Source organism: Manduca sexta, chromosome 15 (genome assembly GCF_014839805.1).
Source record: "Manduca sexta isolate Smith_Timp_Sample1 chromosome 15, JHU_Msex_v1.0, whole genome shotgun sequence".
In the NCBI taxonomy this organism is placed as follows: domain Eukaryota; kingdom Metazoa; phylum Arthropoda; class Insecta; order Lepidoptera; family Sphingidae; genus Manduca; species Manduca sexta.
Window position 1 is genome coordinate 2,538,016 of NC_051129.1, and position 19,123 is coordinate 2,557,138.

The 19,123-nt window shown below is 34.8% G+C and overlaps 1 protein-coding gene across 2 annotated transcripts in view; it reads left to right on the top strand.

Annotated features, from left to right (window-relative positions):
* Window positions 1-19,123, top strand: part of LOC115453417 (probable E3 ubiquitin-protein ligase RNF144A) — a 196,894-nt gene that overhangs the window by 37,178 nt on the left and 140,593 nt on the right. The window contains exon 2 of one of the 2 annotated variants that reach the window (XM_037438911.1): window positions 12,013-12,056. The exons of the other annotated variant lie outside the window; for it this stretch is intronic. The gene's annotated coding sequence lies outside the window, so the exon portion shown is untranslated. The remainder of the gene's footprint in view (window positions 1-12,012; window positions 12,057-19,123) is intronic. 2 annotated transcript variants of the gene reach the window in all.

Sequence of the window (19,123 nt, forward strand, 5' to 3'; positions counted from 1 at the left end):
ATCATTAAGTGAATTACAGCAAAGGGTTTTTAAGTTTGTAATGTTATAATTTTGTTTGGGTTTGTCAATATGTTCTAGTGTTGGTTTAACATAACTTGATAGGTCCATGTTACTAACCCAAGTATTCATTGAATACATGGTCAAATCGCTACTGCAATAAAAATTTCGCGGCCTAACATTTCACATACTATTACCAACAAAGGTTTCTTTTGTCTCCAGTAAAATTGTTACATTGAGTTTTTAATAATTCAAGTATCTTTATTATAGGAAATTTATAAGTTTTCGACTTCAAATAAAATTTTCCGGCCAAATATCGACGACGTACAAATAATGGTGCCAAAATAGTTCAGACTCCATAACGTGAATAGGGTACTTTTACAAATCCACCAATCAATCGTAAACATATATTTTGTAATCTATCCAGCTTAACCAAATGAGTGTCGGCACTATTATCAAATAAAAGCTTGCAAAGTCCATACGGCTTCGAACGAGTGCAACACGCAGCCTCTTAAGTGAACAGGATGAATACCCCATCCTGGACCAACTAAAATTCTAAAGATGTTTATGAACTTTGCTACCTTTTTACACATTTGGTCTATATGTTTATTCCAGCGGAGTCCCTTATCTAACCACATTCCTAAGTATCTTACGGTATCTACCAAAACCAATGGAGTATCATTCAAGCGAATATCAATAACTTGTCTACGGAAACCACGACTAAAAATACAAATTTTACTTTTGGAGGGCGAAATGTCCAATCCGACACGATTTAACATTTTGCTGACCAGATCAAGAGATGCCTGAATCTTGACTTGCCCTTCATGACTAGATCTACATAGAGTATAAATAACAAAGTCATCCGCATATTGGGATATATTAATATCATTCGGCAGTATTTTGCAAATATCTGATGTTACTACATTGAAAAGTAGAGGAGATAGAGGATCTCCCTGAGCTAAGCCACGCCCTGAACTTCTAGAAATATATCCATTACCTATTTTAATTTTAAGAACTCGTTCACGCAAAAAATTCCACAAATAATTACAAATCATTGTTCCAACTTGAAGTTTATCCAGAGTCTGAATCAAAGCTAGTATTATCTACATTATTGTAAGCATATCTAAAAAACAGCCTATAGTGGAACAATTTTCAGAAAAACCTGTTTGTACAGTACAGATAAGGCAACTTAAACTATCTGCACAAGATCTACATTTGCGGAATCCTACCATATTTGAAGAGAATATATTATGTTTTTCAAGAAACCATTCTAGCCGTCTATATAAAATATAATGAAAGATTTTACATAAACAGGACATCAAGGATATAGGGCGAAGAGAAGAAAAGACATTAGAATCGCGTCCAGGTTTAGGGATTGGGGTTATACAGATATCGCGCCACTGATAGGGAACAAAACTGTTGAATAATAATTTATTAAATAGCTTTAGAAGAACACGTTTGGCTACATCGGGAAGATTTTAATCATAGAATATGAAAAATCGTCGTATCCAGGAGATGTATCCTTCGGTTTGATACATTTTCGAGCTCTTGAATAGAGATCTCACACTCTAAAGCAGGGTTATTGTAAACAATGATTGGGGGTAATGGTGATACAAAATCTGGCGTTAAAGAACTGAGTAAAGCTTTGCTGCATTCAGGATCGACAAAACGTCTGGAAGAACTGTAACCTTTCAGCCATTTCATTTTACGCCACATGTCACTGGATGTTGTTGACTCATTTACTGAAGTACAAAAATTTTGCCAATCCTCTTTTTGCCTGACGGATCAGTCTCTGTGCTAAATTAATCTTATTTTTAAGTATACCTAAGTTGTGGGGAGTAGGGTTACGTCTAAATGAAGTTAACGCTAATCGGCGAGATGCTACGGCTCGTGAAAGTATAGCAGTCCAGTATGGCTTTAGGGAGAAAATTTTGAGGTTAGGTTTTGGTTAAACTTAAGTAGAGGAATAAATTTATTTGCAGCCTCGTTCACAATATATAAAATAGGTCATAGGCTTCCTGAGGATTGTCAGGTAAGCATAAATCCCGTAATTTCGCTTCTAAATATTTGCTATATGAACCCCAATCTGCTTTACGGAAATTCCTTTTAACTACTGGCGGAAAATGTGACACAGCAATAGTGGAAATTTTAATTAAAAGGTGGTCACTGTTAAGACTTTCATTAAGTACATTCCAGTCAAACTTTGAGGCAATATCTAAAGAGACCAAAGAAATATCCGGAGACGATTGCTGAAGAATAGTATTAACTAAACGAATTCGAGTATGTGACCCATCGTTTAAATTAATAAAGTTACTCTAAAGTAGGGAATCATGAATTAAATAACCCCTTGGGTCAGTTTTATAGTACCAACTTATGTGATGGGCGTTAAAGTCACCTAAAATAAGAGTTTTAGCTGACCAACTAGAAAAAGATGTTCCCAATCCTGGTAGGAGGTAATGATTCTTGACGGGCAATAGACTGCTACTATATACTCAATTGGGTAGCAGTTGAATAACTGAACACACACTACTTCTATACCACTATTGCGCATGTGTATAGGTGACCTCTGCGATTTGATAGATTTGTGAACCGCTAAAGCTACACCGCCGTATGAGTCAACTCGATCAGTTCGATAAATATCATAGCCGCTAAGATTAAATTGACTATCGGGTTCAAGCCACGTCTCACTAAGGGAAGCAACATGGACCTTTTCCTGTCTTAAAATTTCAAAAAAGAAATTACTTTAGGTTTAATGCTTTGGGCATTCCATTGCAATATATTCAACTTTACCGTGTTATTAGCCATCACTTTGTTGAGTAATTATATTTATCAACATTTTCACCCAAGGCCAATCAGACATGTATCGACGTATCACTAATGTAAACCATTCTAAACACAACTGTACAACTGAGCTAATTTTAGCTGTCGCCCCTATTTGTTGCATAAAAATAACTTCTTTTAGACGAGATAAAAGTTCACAAAATGAAGGAAATTCCTTTTTGGTCTCGATCATCTATAGGTGGAGAATTTTCATTATTAACCGAATCTATATTCCACGAAGACCAATCATCTTGAATAATACGTTTTTCTTCCTAGATTCTGTATTACTTTTAGCTGATTCGCGGGAAGTTGTAGTCGCCGTCCCAACTTTGCGAGTTTTCCGTTGAACCGTTTCTGCGAATGTGGGACATTGTTGAACATCAGGCAAGAAGGGGATCTGAGCGGATTGTTGAAGTGGGGAATTTATCACTATTGTCCAGCGCAGTCGGGTGTGGAGATGGGGTAGGGCTCTCGGGCGGTACGATACATTCTAAGGCTTTTCGATATGTGCACCTAAATTCGGCCATGATTTCCCTCAGCCTTCTCTCCTTTTATAAACAGGGCATAACTTGCTTAAGGAAATGTGGTCTCCACCACAGTTGACACACGAAAATGTTGTAGTATCGCAGTTCTCGTGACGACCGCTACATTTAGGGCAGATAACATTTTTTCCAGGACACGTTTTCCGTATATGGCCGAACTTCCAACACATGGAACATTGGGAGACTTGGTGTATATATGGAGTTACCCTTATATTTATGTCACATACACGAATAAATGCTGGTAAGTAATCGCCATCAAAACATAGCCGTATGGTTTCACTGGGACACCACCCTCCTTCATCCCTGTTCCGGCGATTCATACGTTTAAAAGATAATAACTTCGCTGGCGGGGACAACTTATATTTTGTGTGATTTCATCATCGGTGAGATCCAGGTCAACATCTCTAATAACACCATAGCAAACGGACAACTCCATTGCTTTTTGAATTCTCCAGCCTTTGCTTATGAGGTTCTCGCATTCAAAAAGACTTTTAGCCGCTGTCTCATTTTCGAATTGCAGCCGTATTTTAAAGGGATTTAAATATTTAATATTGCTTATTTTATTCAATTTATTCTCGTTTAGTATCCGTGCCATCGTAAATTGTTTAGGTAGCCGTTCTTTAGAAGAGATATATACCTCATATTTGTCCTCCTTTATTAGAGTATCTTTATCACGGCACGTCTTTTTACCCTTTACTTCCGTCCACCTTCCACCTTCATCGTCCTCACTGCTGTTCTCCCGTTGCCTCTTTGATGATCTTCCCAACTCTGCTTCATTTTCGCTACCAATATCTATTTCCTCCACAACGTCATTCAATGCGAACGGCGTAGGACACCGCGTTGAATAATCCTCGTTACTCACATATATTCACTGCATCGATGTTAATCTGTCGACTCGATGCCATATTGTCGCCGGATTATTAGGCGCGCGCCTATCACGCGCTAATATACTGCATTAAGAGCGTTTACGTGCCGCGCGTGAAGTCAACTATAGGTAATTCTTCGCAAAATTCACTCACACAGAGCCGTTGCGTAGCTGTGTGCGTAGAGTTAGCGCTCGGCTATCTTTATAGTCAGACCAACCAATTTTGATCTTTTCGCTTTAATTATCTAATTGGAATGTAACTTATGATTTATGATAAATGAAGAATTCTATTATTAAATATATAAGAATTCATCATGAAATAGTTTATATGTATCATTTTGTAATTATAAAAAAATAAACATTTTTAACAAATTTTAACGGCAATTTTACAAATTGTTATTTTCACTTTTTAAAAATTTAAGCATTTGCATTTAGAAAGTACCCTTTAGTAAAGTGGAGCTCATCATGAAGCCGAAAGATAGGCACCAGAACTCCGTAATCAGACAATAAATCAGGAAAATTACTGTGCTACGATGTTTATAATGGACCACATAATTACTCCATAGATCTGCAGTTTTTAATATTTAGCGTATTTAAAGTTTAAAAGTCATTAGAAATTACATATTGGAATTTATATTTTGAGTCAGAAGGTGTATGTAATGAGATGTCATTTTTAGGTGTATAACTAAAAAGTGAGAAATGAAAGACTTCTTTTTTCGGAAGTTGGTTATATTTTTTGGATAGTTTTTTAAATAGATATTGCTTCTCAGTGACATCGATCATCAATCGATCGATTGTACATCCATGTATAACAATTTACCAGTTTTATATCCATAGTTTTGCATAATATTTGCGACACACGACGAAGCAAAATAGTTGGTTCTGTACATTTTTTTGGGTAACAGCAGTCAGCTTTGACTGTAAGTATGGGAATACCGTCTTTTACATCGCCACAGGCAACATCTTTATCAGTTTCTTCCCTAGCGGCCTCTTGCATCCTGTCCTCTGCAGCTAATTTCAATCATTTAGCTAACTCGTCGTAACATTTCATGTAAACATTTTGCGTTAATATTGGTAAATCTATGGAAGCTAACTGTTCGTTTAAATTTGATCTACCAACTTCAGTCATCATAGCTCCATTCACAGTTCCACGATATACGTCCGTACTATCAGTATATCTCTTAGCGCTTAAATAGCTTAAATTCCATATTGCACATTTTACACTTCATTAAAAATGTTGACTGCAAGCAAACATTCTCTTTCAATAGTTGTAAATGTTCGATACTACAACCTGTTGCTCTGTTGTGGTTATTGAGTGTTTTAATTTGATCCAAAAAATATTGAAAATCTATAATTTTGCGGCTTTTAATAACCTTATTTATTTTGAGTGTAATATCAGGCACGATTACCTAAAAATTAAAAAAAATATATAGAATATACTATTATTGTTATCGAAGTTTACGCAAACATTACATACTTAAGTAAAACTGCATATGGATCTAGACGCGTTTAATTTATACAAGTATAATGACACCGAAACCTGCACAGGGTTAAACGTCAGGATAAAATTATATGTAAAATTGATGTGAGCGTGTAAACCTAAACTAGCCCAAATAGTTAAGAAGATAGGTATACTAACTACTACTAGTAGTTTTATTCACTAGCTACATAAATTACCAAATCGCTTATTTCTAAGGTTCAAAGATGTGAAAGATATAGGATTCCGTCTCTCGTCACTTGAATTTTCTTAACAGTGCGCATCAGTGAACACAAAAACCTTGTTATTTGAAAGTAAGCGTACCTATGCATTATGCAAAAAAAACAGCCAAGTGCGAGTGGGACTCGCGCACTGGGTATTTGGCGAGTTGTAAACGTTTTGACAACGGGACAGCAAAGTGATTCTATAAGGCTAAGAGCTCATGAAGTGGTTTTTACTCGCGCCCGCCGTGGTTGAGAAACGGCTGTTTTATTTCCAAACTCATGACGGCCGGAGATCTGTGCGATTTGTAACCACCGCGGTTCCGATTATGTCCTGCAAACTTGGCGAGCGATTATCGCAAGGCGGGTGGTTACAAGATGGACAGTTAACGGTCAGTTGAGTTCCAGAACGCCATGGACACATATTAGAAACGATCACGATGGAGGAAAATGGCGTCAGATTTCTGTAACCACCCCTCCCCTACCGACTACTGCAGTCGCCCACCTACTAACCACAGAGCGCGCTAGTGCTACCGTGGCCCGCACGATTCTACTAGTTGGCCGCCAATACAGCGGGTACCGCATACAACCGCGCACGCCGCGGGCGTAAAACGAGTTTTGAAATGTGCGTTTAGTCCATTGAAATGTTACAATTTAAGGACCGAATATTGCATTTCTTGGAGGACGCAATTTTATTTTTGGGCCATGTGTGTCAATAGAAGCTTAACCTCAAGTTTGTGGGGTCGCCACCCTTGTCCCCGGCCGCCATCTTGGAAAAGGGGTGAAAACACTTTTTCGCGATATCTCGGAAACTATACGTCTTACAAAAATTTTGTAAAGCCATAATTTGTAGCAAATTGTTTTACCTGCAAATATGTTTTTTCTCCTTTATCCCCAAATGGTAACTCATACCTTTTCTACCTGCATAACATTCGATAAGTTAAATTTGGTAAGTTCTATAGCAAAGAAAAAAGTTAGGAATAAATAAGTAAAGTTGTACGAATTTAAAAAAAAATTGTAATAATATATTTACAATAAAAAAAAAAATCAAAAAATAAGTTAAACATTTTGTTTCGACCGGATTCTCATGAGCATTGACGAACCCGGTAAACTTTGGAGCGCTGTAACAGCGTTTTAAATGAATGAAATAAAAAAAATTTATAGGGAACAATTTTCCTCAAAAGATCATTTACAAGTTAGTTTGAGGTAATTTTTTGTAAAATGTAAAAAAGTTATAGAGCAAAAAAGAAAACTTTTATAAACCTTTTCTCACATTTTTGCTTATAACTTCTTTAATTTTTAATTTAGGGCAAAAAGTTATATAAACATATTTGTAGGCAAAACAATTTGCTACAAATTATGACTACAAAATTTATGTAAGATGCATAGTTTCCGAGATATCGCGAATAAAGTGTTTTCACCCCTTTTCCATGATGGCGGCCAGGGGACAAGGGGGGCGACCTCACAAACTTGAGATTAAGCTTCTATTGACCCCCACACATGTTCTAAAAATAAAATTGGGTCCTCTAAAAATACAAAGCTCATGTAACATTTCAATGGGCTAATTGTTTTTAGCTTAAGATTCCATTTTTTTCCTTCGAGTAACTATGCTCAAGTGTTTAATGAGTAAAAAAAGCAACAACCATAACTACCGACGCATGTTATAACATTAGTACATCAATCTTTTAGCTTTTGCTTTAGCCGAAGTTTCAGCGTTGTTACGTTTCCTTTTCTTGCCTAGAAATAGCTTTACTTCCCATTGTGTCTGAAACATAATAATATAATAATAATTTATAGTAACTACTAAAATTATTGTCAATCATTAAAGAAAAAATATTTTACTTACTAAAGTACTAAGATGTGGCAATCACTGTATACACGTGACTATTTTTTCTACGCACAGCAAAGTCCAACTGGAGTCTCGCCGGAGCGACGAGCGATACATCCTCTCTCTAGAAAGCCTCAAGGCGGACTAATTTGAAACGATTTGCGCGTTGCGTTTTATAGTGGTATTTAAAATATTTATAGAAAAATAACAGAACTAATTTTGTAGAATTTTTAAATTGTATGTGTTTAAGGAGATGTTCTTCTATTATAGTAATCCAATATTATATTCAATTAAGTAAGATATAGTGAAAAAAAATCATTTAAATGAACAACATTTCTGAAATTTTCGAATTCTTAGAATTTTTATTTCTCATGAATTAAACATAAAAAGATATTTTTTCTCTACTAACTTTTTTCTTCAGGATCTTTTTAGTTAGATAAAAATAACATATTGTTATGTTCCTTAGTGTTTTAAGATATTTTGAGCTTCGAAATAGACGTTCGAAGCGCAAATTTGAAAACCTCTGTTCAGTAATCATTAAACAATTTACAAATACTCAATAAATCTAAAAATTTTCTCTACTAACTTTTTAGACAACAAAATTTTCTATAATAATTACTAATTCATATGTTTTTAAAATAATGTTTTGATGGATATTATCTCCTTCGAAAAGTGCTGTTTTCGAGACATACGGCGCGCGGATGCGTAAACGCTCTTAACCATACACCGCGCCGATGCGAATAGTGCCAGGTACCGAGACGCGATAACACACTACCTGCCCGTATGCGTGCCGACACGGGACTGAGTAGTAATGTAGCTTCCTATTAGTAAAAACAAAATCGGTATAGTAGTTTTTGAAATTAGTGCGTTCAAACAAACAAACAAACTCTTAAGCTTTCTAATATTAGTGTAGATATGTTTTACAGTATTTCAAACATAACTCAATTCTAGAAGTTTCGAAATAAGCTGCAATTAGGTATGTTGGTTACCTATGGTATAACAAAGATTGAGACCAACGTAGCGCTTCGTAAAACTGGCTATTTTTATCTAAATCAGGTTTATTATAGGTGTATGCGTATGCTTTAAGTGTCTATTAACTTTGTTTTAAAATCCTATGCATTATTTGCCATGTTTATAGTATGAATTACGTATCAAATAGCGGAACCTCGAATCCCCACCCTACACCCTATGTGAAACAAAACTTTTGATAAGTTTTAATTTTTGAGAAGTAAAGAACACTTTGGAAAGAAACAAAAAACGAACAAACAGGCAAACTCTTCAGCTTTACATTAGTATAGATAATGAATTGGATTGTGGAAATGTAATTAATGTCTGACAATCGTATGATTTCTCTGTATAAAATTTTTAAAAATTCCGTTCGGTCTCGCTTCACAGAACAGTGTTACGAACTCGCATAAGAATAAATCTGTGTCTTAATATTCAAATGTTCTCGTTCGGACAATGAGCCGCGTTAAATCTTTATAAATAGCACTCAGTAATGCTAACTGGCTAAGCTGAACACAAATGTATCGTTATAAGCTTCTCTTGGTGTGGTTCTTACAGTACGACTGCAGTGCTGAGGTTTCGGGTTCGATGTCTGGAAAGGGCAAATTGATATTTGGATTTTTCTACTCGTTATCAGCCCGGAGGCGATAGGCCTACCCCTTGTCATTGGACGGAATACACACGGTGAAAGGTGGATGCATCAGTTACGCTTCTGTCTATATCAACTTGTGGATAAAAGGCGTTTGTCTGTGTGTTTACAAAGTTCGCTAAGCGGCAGGTATTTAAAATAAAAAAAAATAAAAATGCTTTATTCATCACGTAGGCGAACATGGTTGCACTTATGATAAGTCAAGGTACATGAGAATATTTAATTATTACTTAATTAGATTAGCTTATATAAATAAAGACAATCTATATTGAAAATAAAATAAATGAAAAATATACTTAGTAAACAAAGAGCCCAGCTCGGGCTGGCAGGGAAGAAGAAATAAAATGATGTATATATGTATTTTTGAATAGGCAATAAGGGAGAAACGCGTCGCGATCCTCACCGGTGAGGACAATAAAAGCCCTAACCTAGCTAACCTACCAGCCTTTCACTAACTACCTAAGCGATGACTACCCGAAGAAGAAAGGCAGAAAGAAACTCCGGGCAATTGTATGCAAGAGTCGATATTAATAGGTACCACCGTATTGTTCATTCTAGATACTTAACAAAAATGTATATAAAGAACATCCATATTCACAAATGATACTATGAGGACGAACAGTGTGCCCTAACGCATAATGTCGGCAATTTCATAGTTTCGACACACTTACATGGGTCACTATGGCAGGTTTTAACACCTTGTGTCCGGTGGTCGCTATCCAGGTGGATATAAAATATATCAATTATCCTACCACCAGCAAAATATTATAGTACAAGGTATGATCATAAAAGTTTGTACCAACATTGTATGATCATGCCTTGTACTATAATTTGAAGCAATAAATGAATTGTATCTGAACCGTTGTATTCCGGTTTAAACATTTTACATTGTACGCAGTGTTATTAGTTATTACAAGGTATTATGAGACATACATCTCATGTATCAAGAACAGTTTAGTGCCACATGGTGTTTCGTAGTTCGAAGTTTACGAATGTGCTCGTGTGCAACCGTCATTTATTTTTTATTTATTAAATCCAAATCTGGTTACAATAAAGTAAAATAAATAAAATAAAATGCTTTATTCAACACGTAGGCAAACATAGTTGCGTTTAAGTCAAGGAATATTTAATTATTACTTAAATAAAGTCGCTAATATAACTAAAGACATTTTATATTGGACATAAAATAAATGAAAGACTATAAAGGAAACAAAGAAGTCAGCTCGAGCTGGCAGGAAAGAAGAAATAAAAAAGATGATATAATTTTAATAAAGATAAAGAGAGGAACGCGTCGCGATCCTCCCTTTATCTTTATTGAATCTCTTTATCCTTATTTTATTTTATCGAATGTTAGACATTTAAATTAAACTATTTGACTATTTTCGTAAAATAGTTTAATTTAAATGTCTAACATTCGCGTTATCTTAAGAAATCATTATGAGAAACTAATTTACAATAATGTATTTGTTTGCGATTTGTCAAATTCAAATCTAAACTATTTTAAATGCTGAAAAGATTTTTTATTAGAACTCACTTAGATTTCGAATTGTTTCTCGGGTTGTAAAAGTTCTTTCTTTATAGCAACATCAATAATTGTGTCCCAATGCTACAATAGGCTACTCAAGCCAAGAATTTAAATGCGGTCGGAACTGCGACCAAAACTAATTAAAAAAAAATCTTTTATTTTTTCTCTATAGAGGTAGTCTTAGGGGTACAATAACATGTACCTTAAACAAGTTTCCGCCTTTGTAAGAGACTGGTGCTTGATGTAGTTTTTAAAGAAAACCTGTACTACAGGTCACCAGGGCTCCACCCGCAAATCAGATTAGGTTTAGTAACTAGAATAATTGTACAGTGAGTAGCATACATTTAGTTTTCCTTCCTTAACACTGTACAATATTGATATTAACTAACCTATAATGTATTTGTACCTATATTTTGCTTGCACGCGCGTGGGTTGACCAAACAATTACAATATTATTAATAGACCGGCTTGAATTGAACCTAATCCGCTTGTATGTAGTTATATTTATGTACGTACTCTTAAATAAAAGACATAACACTTCAAATGTTATTTGTTTCTATTTGCAGTAACTTAGTCTTGTTGCCATCCTTATGAATTCACTTAGACAACCTCAATGACCACGAGGTTGAGTACGAAGCGCACGTTAATAAATATGTTAATGTATTTATTTTTGTAATCGAATGAACGGTTCAAATAACTATGATTATTGTTTCACAGAGAATGTTCGGTTTAATTCTCACAAAATTCAGGTTTATGTAGATGTCCTTTAACTTGGAGTCCTTCAAGCGGAGCGTAAAAAAGCAATCATGCAGGCCGGCATGACCGTGCCGACCGTCCGAGGATGATTGTATCTTTTACCTTATTTCATATTAAAGCTTATCGCTAATGATCTGTTATTATTTACTCTCTCAGGACTGTTTGCATCCATCCTTCATGTCTCGTTTAATGCAAAATTGATTACTTATAGAACTTATAGATAATATATATTTTTATTGAAATTATCTCAGTTAATTTACTTATTACCTATAGTATACATTCATAAAATATCTTGTTCATTCAAATAGTACGTTTTGTCGTTTACAGATGGCCAAAGGAGCCAACCGAGTAAATGTTCTCGTCTCATAATGGTAAGCAATAAGTAGTTAGTTAACTCTAGTTGTAGTTAATGGCCGACACTGTAGTTGTAACTGGTTGTTATATTTGCTTACCTGTTGTTTATAGTTGTATTTTTATTCTATTTTTATTTAGTGCAATGGCGAAGGGTCATATAACCCGATTGCTGCCGGCTTCCGTTTCGTTTACTATTTTTTATATAACTTAAAACTTATATTTGTAACTTTTAATTAAACCTGTTATTTTTTTACTTACAACCAATAATCCTTTATAAACGCGAGTAAATTTTATTGTAATTTTTTTTTTACTTGATTTGTTTTTGAAGATAAGTTTTATGTAGATTTAATAATAATTAAGGTTCAATTAGGATGAGGAGAGCGGAGGACCGAGCAACGTGGTGCGCTCTAGGGGAGGCCTATGTTCAGCACTGAGTTGTAGGCTGATGAGAACCAATAATCATATCACTAATCCATTTTGATGGGTGACTATAGCATGACTCTATATGCACACCTACACGTTGCAGATATCTATTATAAATATACATAGTCTTGCTATGTAATTAATTACTATTATTATGAATGTGTTATGCCATAATGTTTATTGCTTTGTTCGCGTATTATTGTGATATGGCATCATAGTTTTATTTACAACATAATGACAGTCTTCCGGACGATGGTTAGCGCCACGGCTGCTTTAAACATTAGGGTTTACTGTCATTTAACCGACTTTAAAAAAAGAGGTTATCAATTCGACGTGTATTTTTTATGTTACCTCAGAACTCGATGATTTATGAACCGAATAGGTTTTTTTTTTGATATAATATACTTCCAGATTGGTCCCATAGATTTTTTATGCTGACCATACGACGTTCCTAAACGCAGTTGGTAATGGTACTTTTACTGTGTATACATTTACTTGTAAAAACAAAATTCCAGACTCTGGACCGATACTCAAAAGAAAACCTCAAAATACAGCCCGAATCGGGAATCGAGCCTCAGATCTGAGAGCGGATGTCGTATCCCGCAAGCAGTACAACTACGCCACCGAAGTAGTGCTTATGCTATTGTTGTGGTCGAATATTAATAGTCCACACTCGCACTCGCGTGCCAGTGAAAGTCCCCGATGACACTTTCGATACAATGACGATGACGCAACATCAAAACACAAAGCCGTTATCTACGTTGCGTAAAATGTAATCATGGTTTATTACTGACATGGGGAGACGTCGATTCGAAATGTTAAAAGACAAATTTAGAAACCTTTACATTTCAGAAAAATATTTCTTTTGCTCCTTTGTTCTTGTTTTCCATTAGCCACAGTTTGATTTGTTAGAAAAATTTAAACGTGTCGTACTTCGGGATTAATGAATAAGTCATTCGTAAGCATTTTTCAACTTATTTCTGACTTTAAAATGGATTGAAAGAAAAGATTGACATCGTTTATTTAAAACGGCAGTTAATAGTTATTTTTATTTATCTACTCTTACGTGATAATGAACATAATTTATTATATTTATTTTCCAATATATAATTTTTAATTTTGTCTGCTCTTACATGATAATAAAGAATATATTATACTTTACAATATATCATTTGAGAACACGATTTGACTAATTCATAAACCAGTATAAAATTATTATGAAATTATTGAATCCTTCCTATAAATAGAATTAAATTAAGTGTATAGTTATTGTACAATTTAATAAATTGTTTTTTTTTACCTGTTATATAATATTTTAATTTTTAATTGCCTTCTTTTATCACCTATATGATTGCATGAAATGGTCTCTAAAATGAATATTATCTTTGTTAATTAAATAAGATTTAATGTTTTATTGCGTAATACTATTTTATTATTATTTTAATTGATAAATTGTTTTAATGAGGTTTTTACATTCGTAATGACTTAACGCCTTTTTTTACAACACGTGTCAGCTTGAAGCTATCTTTAAATACTCTTAAATAAAGTCTGTCAGGTTGTCAGTCCGAACGCGATAAACTCAAAAAGTACTGAACGTATTTCGATGAAATTTTGTATGGAAATAGCTTGAGATCCTGGTCATGCTGGCGAAGCGGCGGACTAGAGCTACTAAAATATTATATTCATAGAATATAAATACACACAACGTTGTGAATAGTGAATAATATATGAGTAATGCTAACGTCAAACATATTGACAAGAATGAAATTAGAAACTAAAGTATGATTTAGCAATTAGTTTTGACGCAATAGTTTTATCTTAGACCAGTGGTTCTCAAACTTTTTAAATGACGGAACCCTTTTGGGAAGCAAAATACTTGATGGAACCCTACAAAAAAACAATTGTTTTTATAAGTGTATTTTTTATTAATCAGCATAATAAAAGTACAATGTAACAGTTACTAATTATTATTGAGAGAGGTGTTTTGATTTTTTTTTCTAAATTCTTGCGGAACCCCGACAGAGGTATCACGGAACCCTAGGGTTCCGCGGAACACACTTAGAGTATAGCTGTCTTAGACCATATTACGCTTTTCATAGTTATTTTATAATATAGTAACGCGTTATTTTTTTCGGTGCTTCTCGGCTTTATAAAAGTTATTGTTTTTGTTTAATATTTGGTACCTAACGTAAGTAATATGAATCTTATGTTTGATTTAAATAAATAATAGTAATTTTAGTTAATATTAGCGGTTCCATATGAAAAAAATTACGTACGCCGGTTTTAAAACTGATAAATATTTTTAAAACCGCCGTAGTATCCAAATATTACGGTATTCAAACATACAATCAGGAGCTTAATGAGATTAATAAGTGTAGGTAATTAATTAGTAATTATAATATCTAAATCCGCTTAATCCACACCCTGAATAAATTAAACAAAAAAAAAGTAAGGATATCAAAAGCCGTAATTAAAGTTTGTCACAATTCGACACAATGACATTAGTCGCTCATCCATTGAAATAATAAGTATTTAAGTTACCAATTTAAGTCAAGAGACGTCAATTTGTATTCAGTGCTGAGTTGTGACGAAGACTCAAGGACCCGAAATGCGTCTTCTCTTATTTTGGTAGGCGTTGATTCAAAAGCAATTGTTGTTAGTAATAATGATAATATCGGCTCTGTATTATATACTGTCCCGTTGCTGAGCACGGGCCTCCTCTACTGCTGAGAGGGATTAGACCTTAGTCCACCACGCTGGGCTGGTGCGGATTGGTAGATTTCACACATCCTCGAAATTTTTATAGAGAACTTCTCAGATATGCAGATTTCCACACGATGGTTTCCTTCACCGTTAAGCAAGTGATAATTCACAAAGAATACACACATAATTCTTAAGGAAAATCAGAGGTGTCCCTTGAGATTGGAACCTGCGGACATTCGTCTCGGCAGTCCGTTCCGCACCCAACTAGGCTATCGCCGCTTGTTTGTAATAATATTTCCGAATATCGACATAATCACATGAAATTATATTGACACATGGAAATCTATAAAAGTAATATAATTCACAATAGACTATAAAACTAGTATTGTTTAACATTGAAATGAAACTATTTTGCGATTAGATTGTCCAGTCCGCCCCGTGACTACGAAGGCTGCAAAGTCTCCGGAACGTCGAGAAATAATTTTAATATTAAAACCGCGATAAAATCCGCCAAATAGTTTTAATTCAATGTCTAACATTCGCGTAAACATAAGAAATCATTATAATATGACGTAATCTATTATGCGACCCGATAAGTACTTGTATTTTAACAACACTCACATCTCCAAACCAAAGTTGTGTTAACTGTAAATATTTTTTATTGTGTGAATCGAAATCGTCGTATGTCTGTCTCGTCTTTTGTATTGGGAAGATTGTTAAAATACTCTCACATACGCATTCGAAATTCAGGCCTTGTTTATAAAAGTCTTGTTATTTTCATCGCGGCATTATTTATCCCAAGTTTTTAGGGTTCAGTTTTAAAATGCAAACAGAAACGTTTTGCTAAGCCAGTTTCGAAATAAGACTAGTTTTCAGATTTTATCGCGGTTTTCTATATTTTCATTTTCTTCCGAAGTTTTGAAGGCCGCAGGATTCGAAAAATACAAAAGTTGGTATAATTACTAAATGATGATATATGTATATGTACCGTTGGTTTCTCGGACGACCTATATCTGAGTTCAGCCCGTGACCATGAAGGCTGTAAAGGCTTCCAAACGTCGGAAGAAAATAAAAAAAAAAATCGCGATAAATTCTGAAAACTAGTTTTATTTTTATGTCTAACATTCGCGTAAACATAGAAATCATTAAACCCACGTCGTTTGTTTTCTGTCTAGTCTTTATAGCGCACTATATGTAGAGACGTAATGGGCAACGCGCTTCATTTTTTACAGCGAACGGATAAAATTGAATTGAAAAATGTTATAATGTGAAAGTAACTTGTAAACGATGTTTTGTTATTGTTGAAACAGAATCGATATATCTCTGTTGGCGTTCCTAAAATAAACCATATTCAATAATATAATTATGTTATTGTAACATATAATAAACGACATTGCATCCCGCAAAAGTGCGCAGTGTAACCTATTTGAAATTTTCCAACTACTCGCTCTAGTAAGTTTTTTTTCAATCATACTGCGTGTCTGTAGCAAAAGTGCGCAGTGTAACTATTGCGGGAATTTTCCGAGCGACCGGGATTAGCAGACACCAATTACAATAAATATATTGATACGGAACCCTTTACAGTAGAGTTTTACTCGCTCTAGTGAGTTTTTTTTTTATCACACTGCGTGTCTGTCGTTTACGAGCTCTACACTCGCGATAAACACGATCCTTTCGACCTCTCAGCGCTTTCTTAATTTGTTTATCGTCCTTGCGAATGTTTGCAGTTCAGTTCGCGTAATGTACTGGAATGAGAAATGGTATTCTCTGTGTATTAATACGAATGGAATTTTCTGCTAATATCTGTTTTATAGCGTAGTTGTTTGTTTTTTTTTTGGAAATAATATTTTGGTTTTCTATTAAGCGTGTTATAAAAGTTTAATGTGAAGTGATTAAGATTACTATATCTAAAATAATTCGATAATATCATAACATCACAGATATCGATTCTAATATTCGTTTTATAATTGGCCACTTTGAGGCCGCTTGGATATTGATTTTGAACCTTGTGAGAATAAAAGTAAAATGACAGTAACTTACGTATATTATATTGATATGTGTTTTTATAGCACATCTATTTGTAACTGTTGATAGGATAAAACTTGACTTTCTCACGCCCAGTATCCGCAGATATCATTACACAGAGTAAACGTAACCACTATAATGTTAGCTATTTGCGATGGTTCCTAGTTCTCACGGAAATGCTGCGACGATTCGAAAGGTAATCTAATAAAGTTTCAGTCGTATCGTTTCCGCAACTTACAATGTAGCGAGAGCTGGAAGTAGTTAGGGTTGCGTCGAGCGTTGTAAAATGGTGTTGGTGGAAATCGTAGTTTACTTTGTACCATACACATCACGCCTTTATCCATAAGGGGTAGGCTGATGTGAGACTAGGACACTCACTTTGCGTCGTATATTTTCCGTCCTACAATGTGATAGGGGGCGAAACTATCGCTATATCGAGCACAAATTCTGCACTGATATTGAGAATAGATTACTCCATGATCAAGTAACTTTGTAGAGACAGCTAGAACCGTATTCGCAGTTTATTTGAATTATTTTAATATGGGATCTTCATTCTTGAACAACATAATATTGTAGCCAATGCTATCGTATTGTGTTCGTGGTCAGTAAAATCAGCTAATTTGAATACTGGTATAAAGCAATGGGATAAAATGATATTAATCTTTTATAATAAGTATTTATTTTTAATAATACAAACTTTACTTAAGGAAAATCCTGTTGTTAGCCGAAATAAGTTCGTTAATTGAAAAAAAAGAATAATATGAATAATGTGTTGTAGATCAATTTTTATTCACTATACCAAGTTTTTGTTGCTAGATCTTTATTAAGATTAATTTTATTATTAATAGATACTTTAAGTTTGGTAGCTATCAAGACAAAAACATGACTTGATTTAAATTCATCAGTTCTATAAATACATATTATCTAAATTGTACAAAAAGCGACCTATTGCCTGTCTCGGTGGCGTAGTTGTATATACGACTGCAGTGATGAGGATTTGGGTTCGATTCCCGGGTTGAAAGTTGAATTAGGTTTTTCTACTCAGTTTCAGGCTGGTGCCTGGATTTTGTGTCCGATATGGCTATAGGCTCGCCCTTTATCACACCGTGAATTACACACACCGGAAAGTGGGTGCACCAGTTGAGCCTCTGCCTACCTCTTCGGGGACAAAAGGCGTGCGCGTCTGCGTGTGTGAGCGCGGGTGCGGGTGCGTGTGCATGCGTATGTGCGTAAATTAATTATGTTTGTTATAATATTTGAAACCATGGAGCTTCTAGTCTCACAACATCAAAAGCCATCAATTATGAGCGATTCATATTTCTGTCGCCAAGCAGCAGTCTGTAGTCACTTGTGTTCCGGTTTCAAGAACTTTGTAGCCAGTGAAGCTACTGGACACAATAAGACTTAACAACTCATGTCTCAAGATGGCGAGCGCAGTGGAATACCAAACAATACTTTGTAATTCAAAGTGTTGGATGGCGTTTCTACTGTTTATGGGCGGTCGTATCGCTTACCATCAGGCGAAGGGCAAGCTCGTCTGATCATTCAAAGCATTAAAAAAATGCTAATTCATTCACTATCATAAGCAATGGAGCCTCACCATAAACTTATCAAAAGAAACTATTTCCATCAGCGTAAAAGATCGCACTCGCCTTAATGTACTTAGCTAACATGTATTATGTGGCCATTTATTTCCGATGTCACGTTTATCACGTAGAAATAAACAAGGTTTGTATCAGACCGTGGGTGGACGTTTATTTGGGATGCTGAGGTGTAGAGCGCTGTGCGAGGATCAATCACGTGACCCAGAGACGTAATATTATGGGGAAATATATAAAGCCGAAGAGTTTTTTGGCTTGTTTGAACGCTTTAATCTCAGAAACTATTAAACCGATTTTGATTTTTTTTCTTTAATAGAAAACTACATTACTCC